The following is a 19,367-nucleotide window of genomic DNA, read 5'->3' as shown; positions in this document are numbered from 1 at the left end:
TGCACAGGGGGGGAAAGGGCACGACCGTAATTTCCACAGCCGATATTTTTGAATACACATCGTTTACAGTCATGAATCAACTTTATTCGCAATTGTGAAAGAGCAGTATATTCCTAGTATCGCTTAACGCCACCGGAGACCGTTGGGGTGCTTTGATCTATGGGCGTACAACGTTATTCCGATGAGTGATGTCATATTGCTAATTCTAACGCTACATTTCAGTCAAGTGATATATCAATGTACATGGTACCTAACGACGACTCAGGCCACATTATGACCCAATGCTGAAGTACATATGCTGACTTGTTAAAGCGTCACCAAATGTATCAACTGAAGCGATCAAAGGCTATAATAATCCAATAAAATCAATATCTTCCGTCGCTTTGCCAACAATTTCAACGAGAACTTGTTGTTGTTGTTTTTGGTATTCACGGTGTTTGTCGACTACAATGGTCATTTATTCATACATTGTTGGGCCGATACCGATAAAACCGATATCTAGCACCTTCACCGATAACACCGATATATTCAGCCGAAATTCAAATAAGGTGAAGTCTACCTCAAAAGGCGCATTTTCAAAACTTCAGACCATTTATTCCAACAGCTTTACATCCATTGTTATACTTGAACATGAAATAAACTGAAAAGACTGCATCTGGACACCTTGAAAGTGTAAGCTATATGAAATATAGAAGTATTCCAAGTCTATATAGTGGTCAAGGATTGCAGTTTTCTGACTTGCAACCATTATGTTGTGACTTCATATAAATTGCCGATATTTTCCACCTTCAATGCCCGATACCGATAATTCTTTCAAAGTGTATTATCGACTCGATATTATATCGGCGAACCGATAATCGGTCGGGCTCTAGTCATTTACATCAGGCCGCTATTCCTTAATTTTGATTCCGTAGCTGCCGACACCGCTTACGCAGATGAGATGGCGAGTAGGAGTCTAGATATACCTCCAACACTCAAGTAAGAATTCTGGAGTCGACCTTGGTCGGACTCAAACCCACAATCCCATAGGTGTTGCAGTTAGGGATTATACCACCACCCTATATCGCCACGACGATTAGGCCCTACTTGCAAGGGATTGTAAGCTCACGCCGTAACGGTCTAGGCCAGACCGGACCATGTATTCAGCGGCTGACTATCGCTCGCTACATTGATATTAAGCGGAGTTTGAAACGGGTTTCTATTCTTGCTACCGATATTACCCTATAAACAAATTATACAGTATATCCAATACACCAATCGCTCGGATTTGTTTTTATGATACAATAAACATATCACATCAAGATGGAACCTGTGCGCCAGCTACATTTTTATATCAGACAATGATGTATTCTTTACATCAATTTCATTGATTGGTTCAATAAGCATCATTCGCTGAATATCCCTACATGTAGCATGTAGTGTATTTCGTTCATGATCTTTTGTGATTGCAGGTCAAGCTCGCAACAGAACAGTTACTAAGTAGTTACAAACGGAAAGCTGATTGTTTCGGGCAAATTTTTGTAACAATGCATGTAAAAATTTAGAGATGACAACGTGCATGCTCGTTTAGTGCTGATATTTTTATGCTGCCAGCGGCATGCAGCGAGTGGTCCGAAGTTGAAATGCAAAGAATGTCGGGAAGACTTCGGGAATACGAGTGTATCAATCAGACAAGAATTAATACAAGTAACAGATGATTACAAACGAGAAAGCGCGCATAATGAGTCTTTTATCTCGAACACAAAGATGATCTGAGTAGCTCTTGCATCGCTGCAATTGCTTGCTGGTTGTTATTGAATATAACAACGAATTATGGCTGGATTGCTGCATTTCTCGATCAACGTTCGCAAAGCCTTTGCAGAATGGAAATCAATTCCAATCCTCAGACATATTCAACAATACACTGTCCAATTTCGCTCTCCAATCAAAGTGACTGTCACGAAAATCTGGATAAAAAATTATTGTGGACACGGAAATGTGGCTTGTGGCGATTATGGGCATACAGCAATAACTTAATTTGGTGGAAGAGAACTTGCATTTGCTCGTCTTATTGTGGGAAGATAAGGTGTTTCGCATAAATTGAATAGGCAATTATTTGCGATCCACCTAAAATAGCTTCGCGACCCACCGATGTTGAGTAGTGTTGGAGGTTTATCTAGGCTCCTCCTCACCGTCTCATCCGCATAGGCGGTGTCCTACAAAAAGCCTAGAAGTAGGCCGTGCTACAAGTCGAAAGTTGCAAAATAAAAATGAAGAATATCGGCCTGGTATAAATGACCATAATAGTCGAAAACACTATGAATACCACAAACAAACAAACATGTGCGATATTTTTTATATACAAACATTTCATTTCAGTTGTAGTCAAAGTGCTATTTCCCTCATTGCTCTCGATGCGCTAAACTATACCGGTGCCGATCGCGACAAAACGATGTCATGTTTATGTACAATGTATACGATCGTTCAATTGGCCATTATCACGCATCTATTCAAATTATTCCTGATAGTCCGCCAGTCATATCGTTTTTAATTCACAGCTACTGCTTCAAAACGTTACAGCTATATGTGTATGTATATTGTATATATTACTATATCTATTCTGATACTATGTATAGACACACAACTGAAATAGTGTTAGTCGCTTTTTCTCCAAATCTGACTCCTTTGATCAGTTTAAAACAGAACCATGCATATGCAATATGCAAATCTGTCAGCCGTACAGTAAAATCATAGCTATAACTTGATCGTTTCCATACATTGGGTAGTTCCTTCAACTATGATCTAAGCCGCCACCGTATTGCAATTTTCAATTGGCATTAAATTGGCTACAATGTATATTTAGATACTGCCCTGATGATCTGCGCGTCGACTTAAAAATGACTCATTCAAATAGCGGATTTTAGACGTCCCGTAAGTCCGTCATACTGAGCACAGCATACTTGTAGTCACGGCACCTTCTGATATTACCTAAAGTGACAACACGTCAGTTAAGAAACTTTAATCAGACTCCCTTTCCCACGAAAATAACGTAAATTGAATTACAGGAACAAGGAACGGCGATAAGGAACCGTGCAAACACAACAATTCCAATATATGTCCCCCTCGTGATGATACAACACCGAAGCATGCTAACATCGTGGCGTGGCGGTTTACAAAATGCTACTTATAGAACATAAAAATCTTCAGTTATATTGCAAACCGGGTAACTGACATAGGTTGACATACGCGTCTGAAGAATATTGTAACAAATATGCTCATGCAATTTAACTCACAGGCATACATGCATGACATAAAGTGGATAATAGAAATGAGGTAGGGCGATAAGAGGCCGTGCATGGTGGAAACGTTGTGCTTGTTCTCCCGATGAACACCGCAGTCTGCACGGCTCCTTATCACCATGCCTCATTTCTATCATCCAATTTATGTCATTTCGTGGGAAGAACAATATGATTACAATGTTTGAAGAGACGTGTTAACACAATGTGATATCAGATGGTGTGTTATATCTACGGACGTTGGCTATTCTTAGTATTACCTGGAATCGGGTTCATGAGGCGTTTAAAATGTGGTATTATGGTGAGTCGTTTTCAAGTCCACATGCAGATCATCAGAGCAGTATTTTAATCCACTCAAACCGATTTAATACCCATTTGACATTGAAATATCGTGTTAGGTTGGATCAGGGGTGGGCAATTATTTTCCCCGCGGGCCAAATGAGAAGTAGAAATATGATGGCGGGCTAAGTCAGAAATTTAGAATATCCAGCGTATTTATTTTATTTCTAAATTGGGAGCAGTAAATTACACGAATTGGTGCTCAGTGGATATGTTGATATTGGGGAATGACAAAGTGACGGTTAATTACCCAAAAAAATATTTGTTTGCCGTCATATTTTGAAACAATGTTAAACATGATACATTTTAAAGTCTCTTTAAACCCATATCCGCGTTTTTCTATCAATTCATTAAAATGTAATTAGAATAGCGGAAACAACCCGTCGGCATCCCGCCAAACGTTGGTCTTGGGCCCCCCATAGAGTTCTAAACCAAGCTCCCGGGGACTTCGCCCCCACATCAGCCCCCATCGAGATGCACGATGCACGAGATGTCTTGTATACAATAATTGGCAACGTTTATGCCCTAATCGCACGAAGCGCAGAATTTGTTTCATGTTTCGTCAAAGGAGCTATATTTACTAGGGATGGTGTGAACCTGAGGTTCACGTTCGCGTTCTGTGTGTGAACCTCAGAATTTTGGAGGTTCACGTTCACAAACGAACCTTGGTAGGTTCTGCACTGTGAACCTTTTTCATATATTACAATTTTCACTTCATTATAACATCTTTGGTAGAAGGCTATTGCATTTCAACTCCGGGCTACTTTATGCGTGGCGCTGGCAGCATAAAAAAATCAACACTAAATGAACATGCACTTGGGCGATCTAAAAAAAAATTACTCGCTTTGTTACAAAAGTTTGCTCGAAATATCCACCTTTCGGTTTGCGAATATTTAGTGACTCTCTGCTGTGCGCTTGACCCGCAATCACATAACATCAAGAGCGAAATACTATCAATAGAAATCCACTACATGTAGGAGCGAATGATGCTTATTGAACCAATCAATGAAATTGATATTCTTGTCTGATGCAAAAAAAATCTAGCAGACATACGGGGTCAATCATTACTTCATGTGTTCATTGTATCATAAAAACCAAATCCGTGCGATTGGGTGTTGGCTACTACTGCTGTATAACTTGTTACTGAGTGGCGAGATAGCGCAGTGGTGTAATCCGCGGCTGCAACACCAATGGGTGCGGGTTCGAGTCTGACCGAGGTCGACTTCCGAATACCGATATCTAAGTGTTGGAGGTTTACCTAGGCTCCTCCTCGCCACCTCATCCGCGTCAGCGGTGTCTTACAAAAAGCCTAGAGGTGGGCCGTGCTATAAGTCGGCAAGAATATCGGCCTGGTGTAAATGACCATAGTAGTCGACAAACACCAATAATACCCCAAAACAAACAAACAAACTTGTTAATGGGGCAATATCGACAGAGGTGGTCAAAGTAGTCACTGTCGCTACTCGAGTAGAAGTAGAAGTAACGATGAGATTTCTACTCAAGTAGAAGTAGGAGTGGTGGTTGAGAAGTAAGTAAGTAAGCAAGTAGGTATTCTACGCCTATTTTAGCCTAAAAAACTGAAAACTGTCAAGTAGAAGTAGAAGTAGTCTAAAATCAAAACTACTTAATAAGTAGTGCGAGTAGGCAAAATCTACTTCAAGTACTTCAAAAAATAGAAGTACTTCGTTACTGACCACCTCTGAATATCGGTAGCAAGTATAGAAACTAGGGATGGTGTGAACGTGAGGTTCACGTTCGCGTTCCGTGTGTGAACCTCAGAAATTTAGAGGTTCACGTTCACAAACGAACCTTGGTAGGTGATGCACTGTGATCCTTTTTCATATATTACAATTTTCACTTCATTATAACATCTTTGGTTGAAATGTATTGCATTTCAACCGCGGGTCACTATATGGCATGGCGCCGGCAACATAAAAAAAATCAACACTAAACGAGCATATATACCTTGACAATCTCAAGAACTTTACTTGCTTTGTTACAAAAGTTTCTCGAATATTTAGTGACTCTTCTTTGCTGCGAGCTTGACCAGCAATCACACAACATCAAAAGCGAAATTTACTACATGTAGGTATTACAGGGCCGTAACAGCACTTCGTCAGCCCCCCCCCCCCCAAAAAAAAAAAAAACTTTGGTCTTGGGCCCCCCATAGGGTTATAGACCAAATTTCTGGGGTGCTTCGCCCCCCAGACGCCCTTCCGGCGATACAGTTTACCACTATTCGTCATGTTCATAGGGAGTTTGTTTGCTTAATCAGCTTTTGTCGCCTAACCGCGCCAGGCGCGGAAAATTTCTAGAATTCATGATTCCATCGGTCAGTATGATCGGGAATTGCATATATTGTTATCAATTTTTATCTTCTCTCTGTTCACGTAACCATATTTGCCGGTAGAGCTGATTGAGGTGTGTTTGAAAAGGTAGGACCATTCAATAATAATTAAACATCCCCAATTGGCAGGAACGAAACAGCACCTCGTCAGGCCCCCGTGGGTCTTGGGCTCTCATAGGGTGGTAAAACGACCCCCCCCCATCACGTTGTTCGTGTTTGTCACGAAATTATCTGTACTGTGTTGTGAGCCAGCGCGAAGCGCGAAAATTTTCGATAATTTATGATAAAATCGGTCAATCAGATCGGCGATTGCATAAATATTATGCTATCAATTTATTGTCCTCTCTACTCCCGTAATTAGATTTACCGGTAGAGCTGAGTGAAGTGTCTTGAAAACGGGAGGGCCCGTAAATAATGATTAAACATCTTCGGGCGGGCGGACCTGTTGATATGACTTCGTTACATGGTGTTATTTCGTGACTTCTTCTATATCAAAAAATATAGAATCGCCCAAGTAGGCTTCTGAACTAAGAGACGCATACGATTTCAAATTGGTATTTCTTCACTGGCATAAAATTTTTCCCAGCCGGATGGTATTTGTCTTGTGAGGTTCAGATTTCAAAGACAGGAACATTCGGCGCCAGTCATTTAGACACCTATGGACAATTAAACCTATATGCATTTTGTATAGCCTGTATAAGGAAGTCTTCGGTCTGCATAAGGGCATAGACCTTTTCAGCCAAGCTTTTCTCGCTGCCAATCGTTCTGGCACACTTCTTGGAGTCGCATGTTATATGGCCTAAAACTTGATTGTATGTCATGGTGGGTCGTGACGCGGTAATGGGCCGATACCCAATAATACAGTAAAAACGCTACTTAAATTCGCGCGCAGCGCGAAAAAATTTTGAAAAAATTGCATAAATTTTCAAAAAATACTCTATGATTTATGCTAATTCACGAAATAATTTTGGGCCCCCTTCGAGCTCGGGCCCACCCCAATTGGGGGGTTTGGAGTGCAGCAGTTACGGTGCTGTGGTATAGTCAGCGAATGATGAAATTGATATCGTTATCTGATGCAAAAAATCTAGCAGGCGTACGGGGTCAATCGTGATTTCATATGTTAATTGTATCATAAAAACCAAATCAATGCGATTGGGGTGTTGGCTACTGCTGTAAAACTTGTCATTGATGTAATATCGGTAGCAAGTATAACAACCCGTTTTACACTCTGCTCAATATCATCGTAGCAATAATCAAACGCCGAACACATTGTCCGGTCTGGCCTAGACCGTTAAGGCGTAAGCTTATATTCCCTTGCAATTCCTCGTCGAAATTGTTGGCAAAGCGACAGAAGATCAGAGGTGGTCAGTAACGAAGTACTTCTACTTTTTGGAAGTACTCAAGTAGTTTTCCTTTACTTCTGGTAGTTACTCAAGTAAATCTGATTTTCTCTACTTCTACTTCGTACTATTTTGTGATCTACTTACTTACTTTTCGCTATTTTCAGTTTGCCAAGTAGAAGTAGTTTAATACCCCAATAAGAAAGATAGCCGGAGGAATTTCGAAGCTTTTTTCACGGAGTACCAACATTTAATATTCATAAAAGTCAAGTGAAGCCCAGAAATTTCTTTGCGCTTCGCGCACAGTAGTTGTGGAGTGACAAATATGTTTTCACGAAAGTATCAGTCAATATAATTTAGGTAACGAATTGCTTGGTTCCGCTTTCACCGTATCGTCACCCGTTTCAAATATTTCATCACAGTAATTATGGCACACCAGAACGTTTGAAACTACCGTTTCGCAATCTAGCAATTACCTATCATTTCGTAATCTAATAGCAGCCCATGACGTGTTCTGCTAATCTGGAAAAACCGGCTTTTTTTAACGTTACACCTGTTTTAGCAGATCACCTTTGAAGCTTTATGGACAAAAGACATGAAATATATTTTCCGCTTTTTAGAAGTGATATTTGTATTTCACTTTCAATTCCTAGTATCATACTTTGAGTTCTAATTACTTTCAGTTATTTTGACTGCAGAACATACATCTTGAAGTAAAAAAACAAGCGTAGTATTTTTCGAAAATGAAGCTACACTAAAGATAACTTTTACGTTCCACAATATTTGTTATTAACGTATACTAATCGGGAAAAATGCTGAAACCGTATCCGATACAACTTCTCCGTATTGCTCTTTGCCTAAACTTGAGGCCTTATAAAATGGGGTAGGGTGCCATGCCATGATATTCTCAAAAAGGTGTCTTCTAGTAAACAAAGGGTTAGTATGGCATTTTCATATCAATACTATAATTTGCACCCCATGATGCGAAAGAATGCTTATTCTGTCGAAAATTGATACCTCCTGGTATGCATCAATATGCATCAATCTGCATCTTCCGCATAGCTCAATTTGCAGCTTTTAACAGTCCATGCGAACGAATTACGACTGTTTTCAAAACCACTTACTTACTTGAGTAGATTTAAAGTCACTCAATTCTACTTCTACTTCAAGTAGTTTTAGGTCGCTTATTGAAGAAGTACTTCTACTCGTACTTAAGTAGATTTTTCGTCGCTACTCCTACTTCTACCTGAGTAGCTTTCTTGACTACTTTGACCACCTCTGCGGAAGAGAGTGATTTTATAGGAATATTTTGTCATTTGATTGCCCCAGTTGATACATTTGGCGACGTCTAAAACGTCAATATGTACTTCAGCATTGTGGCATTATGTGACACGAGTCGTCGCTTTAGGTATCGTGTACATTATTATATCACATCACTGAAATGTAGGCTTGGAATTAGCAAAATGACGTCACGTGGTGGCAACACGTCACGTGGTGGCATTCAGGCAGCACCTTTCAAAAAGGTTCGCTTTCACACGAACCTGAACCTATCAGAGGTTCACACCATCCCTAATATTAACCCTATATTTTCAATTGGTAGTGTCAATCCATTATGACGTTGCAATTGAATATGCGTGACACCATGAAAAAAAATTGAAAAAAATCATGTTTCAAACAAGGGCCCTGTTTAAACATTTTTTTCAGATTGATATTTGTTTTAAATGCAACCCTGCCTGCTACGTTTTTTACCGAAGCGCTACTCAGCTCTCTGTCCCATTCTAATATTTCAAATACAAAATTTTGAACACCAATGACTTTGCTCCTATCGGTTGGCATTGAGCCGAGTGCAGCGTTTTTTCGAAAACTTAACAATTTCATGGGGCTGCCAGTAAAATTGCAATTTTTTTTACTCAATTTTGAATTTTGGTAATTTTGATTTATAACTCTAATAGCTACACATTCTACACGTTGGAGTTCAGCCAAATTTGGTGTGCAGCGTTTTTTAGCCAATATAGCAATGTTAGGAAATAGCGAGCTAATGTGAACAAAAAAAAATTTGAACAACCCTGAACATTCAATACCAATATCATTGTCGTCAATAAAGCAAAAACAAGGAGTTTCACTAGGTCCAAGTTTTTTTAACATAATTGAATGATATCATTGAGCAGAAACACCGATTATTATAATAATAAGTACAATCAAATCATCCAAAAGGATGACTGGGTTATCATTACCGCTGTTACTCTCAAACGATTATATTAGAGGGAGTGTCTTATTAGTTAAAGTGAATATTGAATGACAATATTGTCACCAGACAATAACAGCGATACACGCTGCGAGCAGGGTTCGAACCTGCGCGGGAATATCCCATTGGATTTCGAGTCCAACGCCTTAACCACTCGGCCATCGCAGCTATGAAGCATGGGTTGATTAGCTCACAAACATCCTCTAATAAAACCCAGACATTCATTCTGATATATTATTACTCAAACAAATATTCTACATGCATGTATAGTTGGCGTGGCTTGAAACTTGCTACTGCGACGTCGAGATATTATCTTGTAGCCTACTTTTAGCTTAGAATGAATAACATTGCGGTGGGGGCCAGAGTTGGATCAATTACATTATTTCAGTTCAATTACAATTACCATCCCAATTACTTTCATGTATGTTTCAATTACATTACAATTACAATTACTCCATGCTAAAAATATCAAATTACAATTACAATTACAATTACTCCTTGCATGCTTCAATTACATTACAATTACAATTACAATTGCTGCTGTTGAACATGTAATTGAATAATCATAAATTCAACCGTGCTCCTTGACAACCGTAGCGTCGTAATTAACAACAATTCAAGTATTCATGTTTCATTCATGATGCGCAAATACCCGTTAATTAATAAAAAGAAAAAACGTTTTCGAACTATTCCAGTATGCAGTCTGTCGTTGAAAAAAGTATTATAATATATGCACGTGTTGGATTTGCGTATATAGTATATAAATAAAGAAATATTATTATTTTTATCGAGGGACGTAGGAATTAGGATGAGGAGTAAAAACAAAACCGTGCTTTGTCAGATAAGACGTTATATAATATCCAGTGGTCTGGTTATAGTTAGCCAGACGAAGTAACGATGCGGCATCGTGATCTGAAATCGATTTGTAGATTGTCAACCCACGGATAGATGCGCAAGATGTGAGTCACGGATGAATGCGTCGACAAACGTACTGCAGAGCCGGCTAAAAGCAGCAAACTTTGTAGTCCTAGAGCTGGCGATCCAAGAGTCCAAATTTGATGCATCTGGTCTTTATCGTAAGCTGTTGATGCACTAATTCCGAAAATACAAATTAAAATCTCGACAGGGCAATGTAACTGCTCCAAAATAGCCGTTCAAGGCCGACTGTTCTGAAAAGTGAGAGCGCCGCAGCAGCATGACCACAACAATGACCAATTACGCCCAGCGATTGTTCAGAACAATGCCGATTCCCAGACTTTCACGACTATTTTGGGATGGTACCATTGCCTGGAAATATACTTTTATTGTGGAATCAGTGCGATTAGGACCTTACATATCAAATTTCGACGCTTGGATCGCCAGCAATTGGACTATCAATTCTGCTGCTTTTAGCCGGCTCAGCAGTTCGCCTCTCGGCGTATTCAATCGTGAGTCACGTGTTGCGAATCCATCCGTTGGTTAGTAATCTAATAATTGTATACAATGGCAGCCGAGGCGAGCAAAACGGTAAAAAAAGAAAACTTCGCCTGCAAGGGCGCAGTCAAGGGCTTCCGCGAATGGATCCATCAAATTCCTTGTCGACATTTAAAGAGAATGCATTATAAGTCAATTATTTTATGTTGTGCTTGACAGGTCTCAATAACAATTTAATGTAATTGAAATTGTAATTGAGCAAAATTTTTGTCAAATTACAATTACAATTACAATTACAGAAAATAAAAATGCTTCAATTGCAATTACATCACAATTACATTGAAAAATGTAATTAATTACATTCAATTACAATTGCAAATTACAATTGATCCAACTCTGGTGGGGGCATCTAAAAAAGAAATACAATAGGAAAGCGCTGCGAGGACTGTTCAAACCTGCGCGGGAATCCCCCATTGGATTTCAAGTCCAACGTCTTAACCATTCGGCCATCGCAGCTTCGGTTAGTTACCACACAATCAAGCCCATAAGTTTGTTTTGCCAATGTATTCACACATATATAGGCTATTCTTTCCACATTCTATCGGACGAGCCGCGGCTATAGCAAATCAAGTTTTAAAGAGCGGTGTATAGATTACGGCGACTGTTTACATACTCCTTACTTATTTCATACAGGCCCGTCAATACGTTGCATGTTTACTTTACAAATGCATTTCTCTCTATGTGCGGGACTGCGGAGTTCCGGAGGCGAGACCCCAAGAAACTGATGCTTGGATCGAAGTATCAAATATGTGGGAACTTTTGGAAGACAACATTGATTCAGGAAACGAGTACAAGCCGTCCTCAGCATTCTCGACCTGAACATTAGTTTGTCACTCTGAGATAGGCATACATTATGGTTACCATATTTTTGTGGTTTAAATTCCGGACATTCTTTAGCGACTACTAGCGGGTTTTAGAATAAGTTATGAACACATTGTCTGTTAATATGACGTCACACTATCAAATTTTTGCGTATCGACTATATAGTGCAGGGGTTCCCAAATTTTTATGGTCGCGACCCCAAATCTCGATTTGAAAATGTTCCGCGATCCCACCTCTCAATTTGGCATGCTGATTAGTAAAATAGCTAAAGCACCTTTGCTCAAGCGTACTCAGACCTCACACTAGGCCTCTATGGGAAGCTGGCGCAGTAATATAGCAGTTATGATGTCTATCTATATCCAGCCGAAGTATAGGCCAGTACTGCTGCGTGAAAGTCTACGTCACGCGACATACAGATAACGATCCTATTCAGCCACGCCGAGCGTGTGTGTATGTGTGCTGACATCACACAGCAGTACCAGACACTTGCACTTTTCCTGGAAGGAAAAATTACCGTCCTATGGATTTCTAGTCTCCTTCATGGTGATTGAAAGACACCAAACTTACGGTAAAGTAGGCAACGCTTTGACATCACCCCTCGACTGATCTGTCCTTGCCCTGTTCGCATTCCTCTGGGGTCGTTTTTTTTTCTTTCTTTTTATTTTGAATTAGCCGAGCGTAACCGCTTAGTTGGCATTTTTATAATAATTCTCCGCGGCCCCAGAGAATAGGCAAACGGTCCCATTAAGGTAGCGACCATTAGTTTCGGAATCCCTGGTGTAGTCTACACACGAGTCGATAGAGACGGCGGTGGGGGTGTTTACGATTGTCAATTCATTATTTTCCTTGCGCCAATTAATCGTTATAGCAATGTAATTATTAGTAATCTTGTTTGTCGCGTATTTTCACTTGGGGTATATAAAACGTCTGTTGGACATTTTGAGTTGGATATTTTTGATGACGCTTAATTAATTGGGAATCCTGTTCAGTACTCGTCACGTTTGGATAATACATTTCTTCAGTATTTAACATTGGAGTGACAGACAGTTGAATTGCAACAGTTTTTCGTCAAGGTATCTCAAGATTAGATAGGCTTCTGCGCCTGGAAATCGGTAATCAAAGCCACGCAAAAACAGGGGGATAATGACTTCGAAAATGTAGGGAGCGTAATTGTACATCGAGTCATGCTCGTGTCACACGAACAAGACTATTTCTCAACCTAAATGCCAGTACGAGTACAATTCAAATTTGGAGATGTTACATTGCGCAGCTCAAAATTTGATAAGCTGATTACTAGTAAAATCAGCTCATTTGTCCAGACTTACTTACGGCCGATTTTAGAAGCTGATTATGTTCAACCGTCCTGATCACTAGAATGAAAACGGAGAGCCCCACATTAAATTCCATACATGCGACACTAAATCGCTCTCAGCGCGGAACAAAATTTCGAATAGCATGCACCTGCTTGAAAATAATATTGTTTATGTTGATTTACGAAAATAGTTTGACCTACTTCAAGCCTTTAAAATTCCGGGCATTTAGGGATAGTCTAGAACAGGAGTTCTCAAAGGGTGGGCCACAGGAGCATTTTGAGGTGGGCCACGGAGCTATTTCTAAAATTATAGAACTAGTGAAAATATATTCATATAATTGCATTATACGTAGGCTACCTTAAGTTGTTCATCCGACTCTGATGGGACATAGTGACCAGACTCGTACAAACTAAACATTCAGTTAGTTGATGGTCAAATAACTAAAGATTTTTGAGTAGTTCTAGTTCTAGTTCTAGTTGCTTATTTTGAAAATTGAGTAGTTGTAGTTTTAGTGGCGGATTTTGAAATTTGAGTAGTTCTAATTCTGGATTTAGTTGTGGATTTTGAAAATTAATTAGTTATAGTTACATTTCCATGCAGTTGCACATCTAAAATATATATTAGTTGCCGAACATCTAGAAAACACGTGTCGTGGTTGTGGGCGAATTGAGATACCGGTGTTCTATTGAATGATGTTTGTGCATAGCCATTGCTCTCTCAGAGCCATCACTGCTAACAGTGGCGTAGCCAGCGGGTGACTTTTTGGGCTCGGAATCTCTCCCACTTCGGCTACCCCTGGCATGCGTGCCAAAAGTGCCAAAAGTGGCACGCAAGATGATTTTTCATGGCACGCACGCTGAATGATTTGATGTGCATTATTATAATCATGTTCCTTACAAAAAAGTAAAGCAAAAGTTTTCAAATTGGAAAAAGCTCGAAGGTAAATCCAAATTATTTCGTAAATCAACATGAAATGGGATCTTTTTGGACATATTTTATTTTTCTTCAAAGGTTTCTCCGCACTCCCCACGTATAGTCCGTATTTGCAGGGCTGTAATGACCCGAGTCCTGACTCGACTCGAGTCACGATTTTCTGGTGACTCGACTTGACTCGAGTCATTTTCTCAAAATACGGAAATGACTCGACTCGAGTCAATTTGTGTATTGACTCGACTTGGACTCGAGTCATTGCGCATAACTCGAGCCAAGTCATATGACTCGAGACTCAGACGGCCAATACCGACATTTCATTGTAATGTCGATGAATAGTAAGGTAACCACACCATTGGGATTTAATCTATCCATACTGGTTGGCCTACTTGAAAATGCGATCGGAAACTGCTAAAAGTCTTTACCTGGAAACTGAGCAGTCAACACAATTACTTGGACTCGGACTCGAGTAATTATACCATGGCTCGGATTCGACCCTCTGCTCGATGACTTGGACTCGGACTTGACTCGGTGGTGAATTGAAAAGGACTCGACTTGACTCGAGTCAAAACTGCAAAAGGAGTTTGACTTGTGACTTGGTTACAACCCTGCTCATGGGTACCCCAGACCCCTTCACGACGGGCCTTTTCACCACTAGCAGACAAGCACGTCCGATCGTCATACGGAATCGGTCTATACCAGGGGTGGGCAAACTTTTGAGCTCGCGGGCCGCATTCAACATCTGAATCCATTCGCGGGCCGCACTATATAAAATTGGGATTATGAACCAAAATGCAATATTGTTATTTGATTATAGTGAGGATATGGAGATAATATATATATATGCCTATAATTAAAACAAACCAAACATTGCTTTGATGATATCGTACACGTGTCAGAAACAGTGGCGAGATTTCATTGGCTGGTTGACCTCATTGACTAATTTGTCATAACTATAGAGATGAAAGTCGGTTTTCGTAGGCCCCGGTTGTCCCGATTCTTGGATCAGGATTGAAATTTAAATCTGTGGACAGCGATATGTTCATAGATTTACCAATTCCACTTTTGGTTCACGCGCGAATTGTTTTTTATAAGCACATCTCTAAAATAATTAAATTTGGAGTGGTCAATTTGAAATCACACTCGTGATCCGAATTATTCCAATGTCGTTTAGGATTTATGTGATGTTTAGCACCCCCCCCCCCCCCCATGATGGTGAAAGATTTCGCGCCCCCATTATCGTCATATCACAAAACACATCCAGGATGCTAGCAAACCTAACGGGTAGTTTGACGGTATGGAAAGTTATGACTGCGGATAAGAGATAGATATGAATTTTAGATTAGATACAGAGCAATAATTAGGAATTGGGTGTATAAATCGCGTGGAGCGCGAAAAATTTCAGTTGAACTCAGCTTCGCGCCCCCTTCAGATTCCTTCACGCCCCCAGTTTGAGAACCACTTCCTCAAAATTATCATGGTGAAATAGACTAAGAAAATGTTAAATCAAGTCCCTGCATTAATTCGATATTTAGTACGCATTTTATCAATATTTTTAATGAGTTTCTTTATACTCTCGCGGGCCGCACAGAACGGTGTTGCGGGCCGCATGCGGCCCGCGGGCCGTAGTTTGCCCACCCCTGGTCTATACGTGTGTGCGTTTACTGCGTTATCACGCGAGACACGAAAAATTTCATAAAAATGTCTATACTCCTATACTATTGGTAATTGCATATATAATTAATTTTTCATCGTCTACGTCAGGAATGTCAAACATACGGCCCTCGAGCCGCATCCGGCCCGCCAGACGATTTCACCGGCCTGCGAAGCGATTCTGAAAAATGGCTGCATTATCCAGCACATTTCTGACAAATGCTGAGATTATTATCCTTAATAATCCCTCAAGACAGAAAATTTTGATTATGTTCAATGGCCCCATTATAACCATCCGATAATGGTGCACGGTTTCAGTGTAATGACCGTCAGCTACAAGTCGCTGTAATTGACACCTAATTCTGAGCAGGGATAATGTGCACACTGAGCTCAGAGTTTTGCGGAAAAAATGAACCTAAAGGTAATTAGTTTTTCACATAAGTGAATACCCCAGTTAGAAACCGGTATATGCAGGCTACATGGAGAACATAATTGTTACACGAAAATACATTTAAAATATCTGCGATCGCAGTCCCTTTTCGCCAGTTAATTAACAGTTCCTCACCTTAGAAAAAAATGAATCGCGATACAATAACAATGAGCCAAATTCCAACGTCTGCGTTTACAGTTAAATCTCATGTATTCCTCACAACGCATACACAGGACTGTTGCCAGATTACGACTCAAACAAAGTCATCATAGCAATATGCCAACTTATATCGTCGTCAAAGTCATTGTTTTAGCAAATTATATAACTGTATTCAATCGACCAATCATCGTACTTTCGTCAATTCCATTGTTTGCGGATAAAGATGTTGATAGCATAGTACCCTATTGTCCATTGGCTGTATAATTGAGTATAAGTATTCAAGGGACGAAGAACACGGGGATGGATTTTGAGGTTACATTTTGGAATAAATTGACTGATCCGGCCCGCGAGCGATTTGAAGGTCTGAATCCGGCCCGCGACGCAACTTGAGTTTGACAGCCCTGGTCTACGTGATCGGATTTACTATAGTAGCGCTGAGGGAGGTTATGACTTCAGATAACGAGCACAGGTTTATTCCGCGCCTATGGACTAACGGCGTATTGGAAATTGGCTATATATAATGATAGTTTCGGCCAGCATGCGGATGTAATTTTCGGCAAAGGTTTTATTTGGTAAAACACTTCGCAAAGTCGCATGTTGGCTGAAACTCCACAAGTCTTAGTGTGTCGTTTAGAGGTAATGGCTATGTTATTTATGAATGATGCGCGTTTTTAGGGGATGGGCGTTGTGGGTACCCATATCGAAACGCAGTCCTTAAATTGCACTAAATCGCGCTAAGCGCGAAAACGTGTTCCGAAATAATTTTTGACCTCTTTCGAGCTCGCACCCCCTTCCCCAATTGAAGGGTTTGGTGTGCGGCAGCTACGGCCCTGGGTACACGGGCTCATAGAGCGGATATTTGAATGAGTCATTTGCTAAACTTTTGAACTTTGAGGTTACTAATTTCAGCTCATCAACATCAGTTTGTGATGCTATCTTTTCAGAGCACTTCGAAAATAATAACGAAAGATGGAATGAAGTCGAAAAGACTGGAGCCGTTCACGTCTACTGGGCTTGATCTTTATAGTTATCCGACATGGCTGTGGGCCGTAGAACCAGATTCAAAACATAATTCACCGTATATACAGTGGGAAGCTATACCTATTCAACTAACCATATTGCCTGTCGCCGTATTGCAACTTTCAAGTAGTATTCATTGAGACATTGTTTCAGCGATTTACGTGTAAACACTATAGAAACGCAGATCTGTAGACTTGAAAATGACGCATTTAAATACCTCGTCCTATGAGCCCGTTTCTCCGTAATACTGAGCCGAAAATGCTTGTAGTCGCAACACCATCTAATATTACATACAGTGTTTACACGTCACTTCAATCATTAGAAACATAATGTTTTTTCCCACTGCAATGACGTAAATTGAATGATAGCGATCAGTAATATGATAAGGGTGGTGGGTAGCAGAAACGCATCGGCTCCACCATGTGCTGGTGCTGTGGTTGACATTTGTGTTCATAAATAACCTTGAATAAAGTTGGTGTTCGGACGGATCAGAATCATTTATAAAGTATCCGATCAATAGCCGGCTCAATTATATACCAAGCTCTCCCAATGCTCGTCAATGGATGAAGAACTCCCACTACACCAGGGGTGGGCGACTTTTCCGGTCGGCGGGCCTGATATGGGAAATAGTACTTGGCGGGCCGGATTGCAGAATCGATACATGAATCGCGTATTTATCCATCTCTACAAGACAAAACTTATTTATTGTAAAATTTAAGTTTCAAGCATAGAGATCAAAAGCAACATTAAATGAATTCACTAACCTAATGTACTTCAATAGCTCTTGAAGTCCACCAGACATCTGTGGTAGATCAAAGTTGTCAGCAGGTTCATTGAACTCTGGCTGCATTTCGGATTTCGCTAACATCGGTAACATTGGAACGCAGCTTTGTCTTGTTAATGATCATGGTCGAAAATATTTGCTTGCGACTGCATGTAGACCCGAACAGAACAATTAGTTTCATGACCAATGACCATTTTTCTCTGTGACGCATGAAATTCGTCAATACTCTCAGATTAAAATTTATCTTTCAGGACAGAAACTCTCTGCGGGCCGCTCAAAATCCTGTCGCGGGCCGTATGTTGCCCGCCCCTGCGCTACACTATTCACACGACAATATCTCACATCTGAATTTGAAACAGGATTGCGTGGTCATCGGTTCTTATGTCATGGACTCTATGATGAAAAACTGGGATGACATATTGGCAACATATTACGTATGAAGCAACTGAGTGAGTCACCAGCACTCCATCAGAATGCGCTAACCTCCAGTTCTGCTAGTGCACATCTGCTGGTGTTAACGTTTTTTTGTCTATTCTGCAATAAATAGGGACTTTTTGTGCGATAATGCTTGATGCATTTTTCCATAAGTCAAAAATATTTCAAAAAAACTTTTTTATTTCAGAAAATCTTAATATCTTTAATATTTAGGGATCAATTTTTCGTTCTTCACGTAAAAATTATACGCCTTACTGATTACTAAAAGCAAAAGATCATTGCTGGCAATGAGACGTGATATCATAGTGTCCTAAATGGTGTGGACACAGCGAGATTGAGCGACTCACTGCATTTGGGTTACGTTACATTTTCCATTTGGCCAAATGCAATTTTACGGCCATTGTGACCTGCTTGCGCTTGATTTGATAAACGGGTATCAATGGGAAGCTGCTGCTGTACTGATTACGAGAATAAAAATTTCTTCCTGCTCATGGCTCTGGAACTCTCCAAAAATCAGACTCGAATTTCGGATTGTGATTGATTTATGGATGGTGACGTAACAATACTGTCGGGGAAAACGAGAGTGCAGCTCAAAGCAAGAGCCAGACAGGATTTTTGCGTCACAATGTATTTCATTTTGCAGCCGGTCCGGAGAGCAGAAGAAGAACGCACTTACAAAATGCGCTGCGAGCAGGGTTCGAACCTGCGCGGGAATATCCCATTGGATTTCAAGTCCAACGCCTTAACCACTCGGCCATCACAGCTCCGCGATCCGTACTTCGATTAACTCACACTGGTACAA

The 19,367-nt window shown here is 40.4% G+C and overlaps 1 protein-coding gene and 2 non-coding genes across 4 annotated transcripts in view; 1 reads left to right on the top strand and 2 right to left on the bottom strand.

Annotated features, from left to right (window-relative positions):
• The window catches only part of LOC145447201 (arylsulfatase I-like), a 265,569-nt gene that overhangs the window by 99,138 nt on the left and 147,064 nt on the right, over positions 1 to 19,367 (top strand). The gene's annotated exons all lie outside the window — the stretch shown is intronic.
• On the bottom strand, positions 9,633 to 9,714 carry Trnas-cga (transfer RNA serine (anticodon CGA)). The gene has a single exon. It is a non-coding gene; the product is annotated as a tRNA-Ser (tRNA).
• Trnas-uga (transfer RNA serine (anticodon UGA)) lies at positions 19,248 to 19,329 on the bottom strand. The gene has a single exon. It is a non-coding gene; the product is annotated as a tRNA-Ser (tRNA).

Source organism: Botryllus schlosseri, chromosome 9, assembly GCF_051294905.1.
Source record: "Botryllus schlosseri isolate E-star chromosome 9, Bs_hap1, whole genome shotgun sequence".
In the NCBI taxonomy this organism is placed as follows: domain Eukaryota; kingdom Metazoa; phylum Chordata; class Ascidiacea; order Stolidobranchia; family Styelidae; genus Botryllus; species Botryllus schlosseri.
The sequence above is the reverse complement of the archived record's forward strand: the minus strand, read 5'-3'. Positions and strand labels throughout refer to the sequence as shown.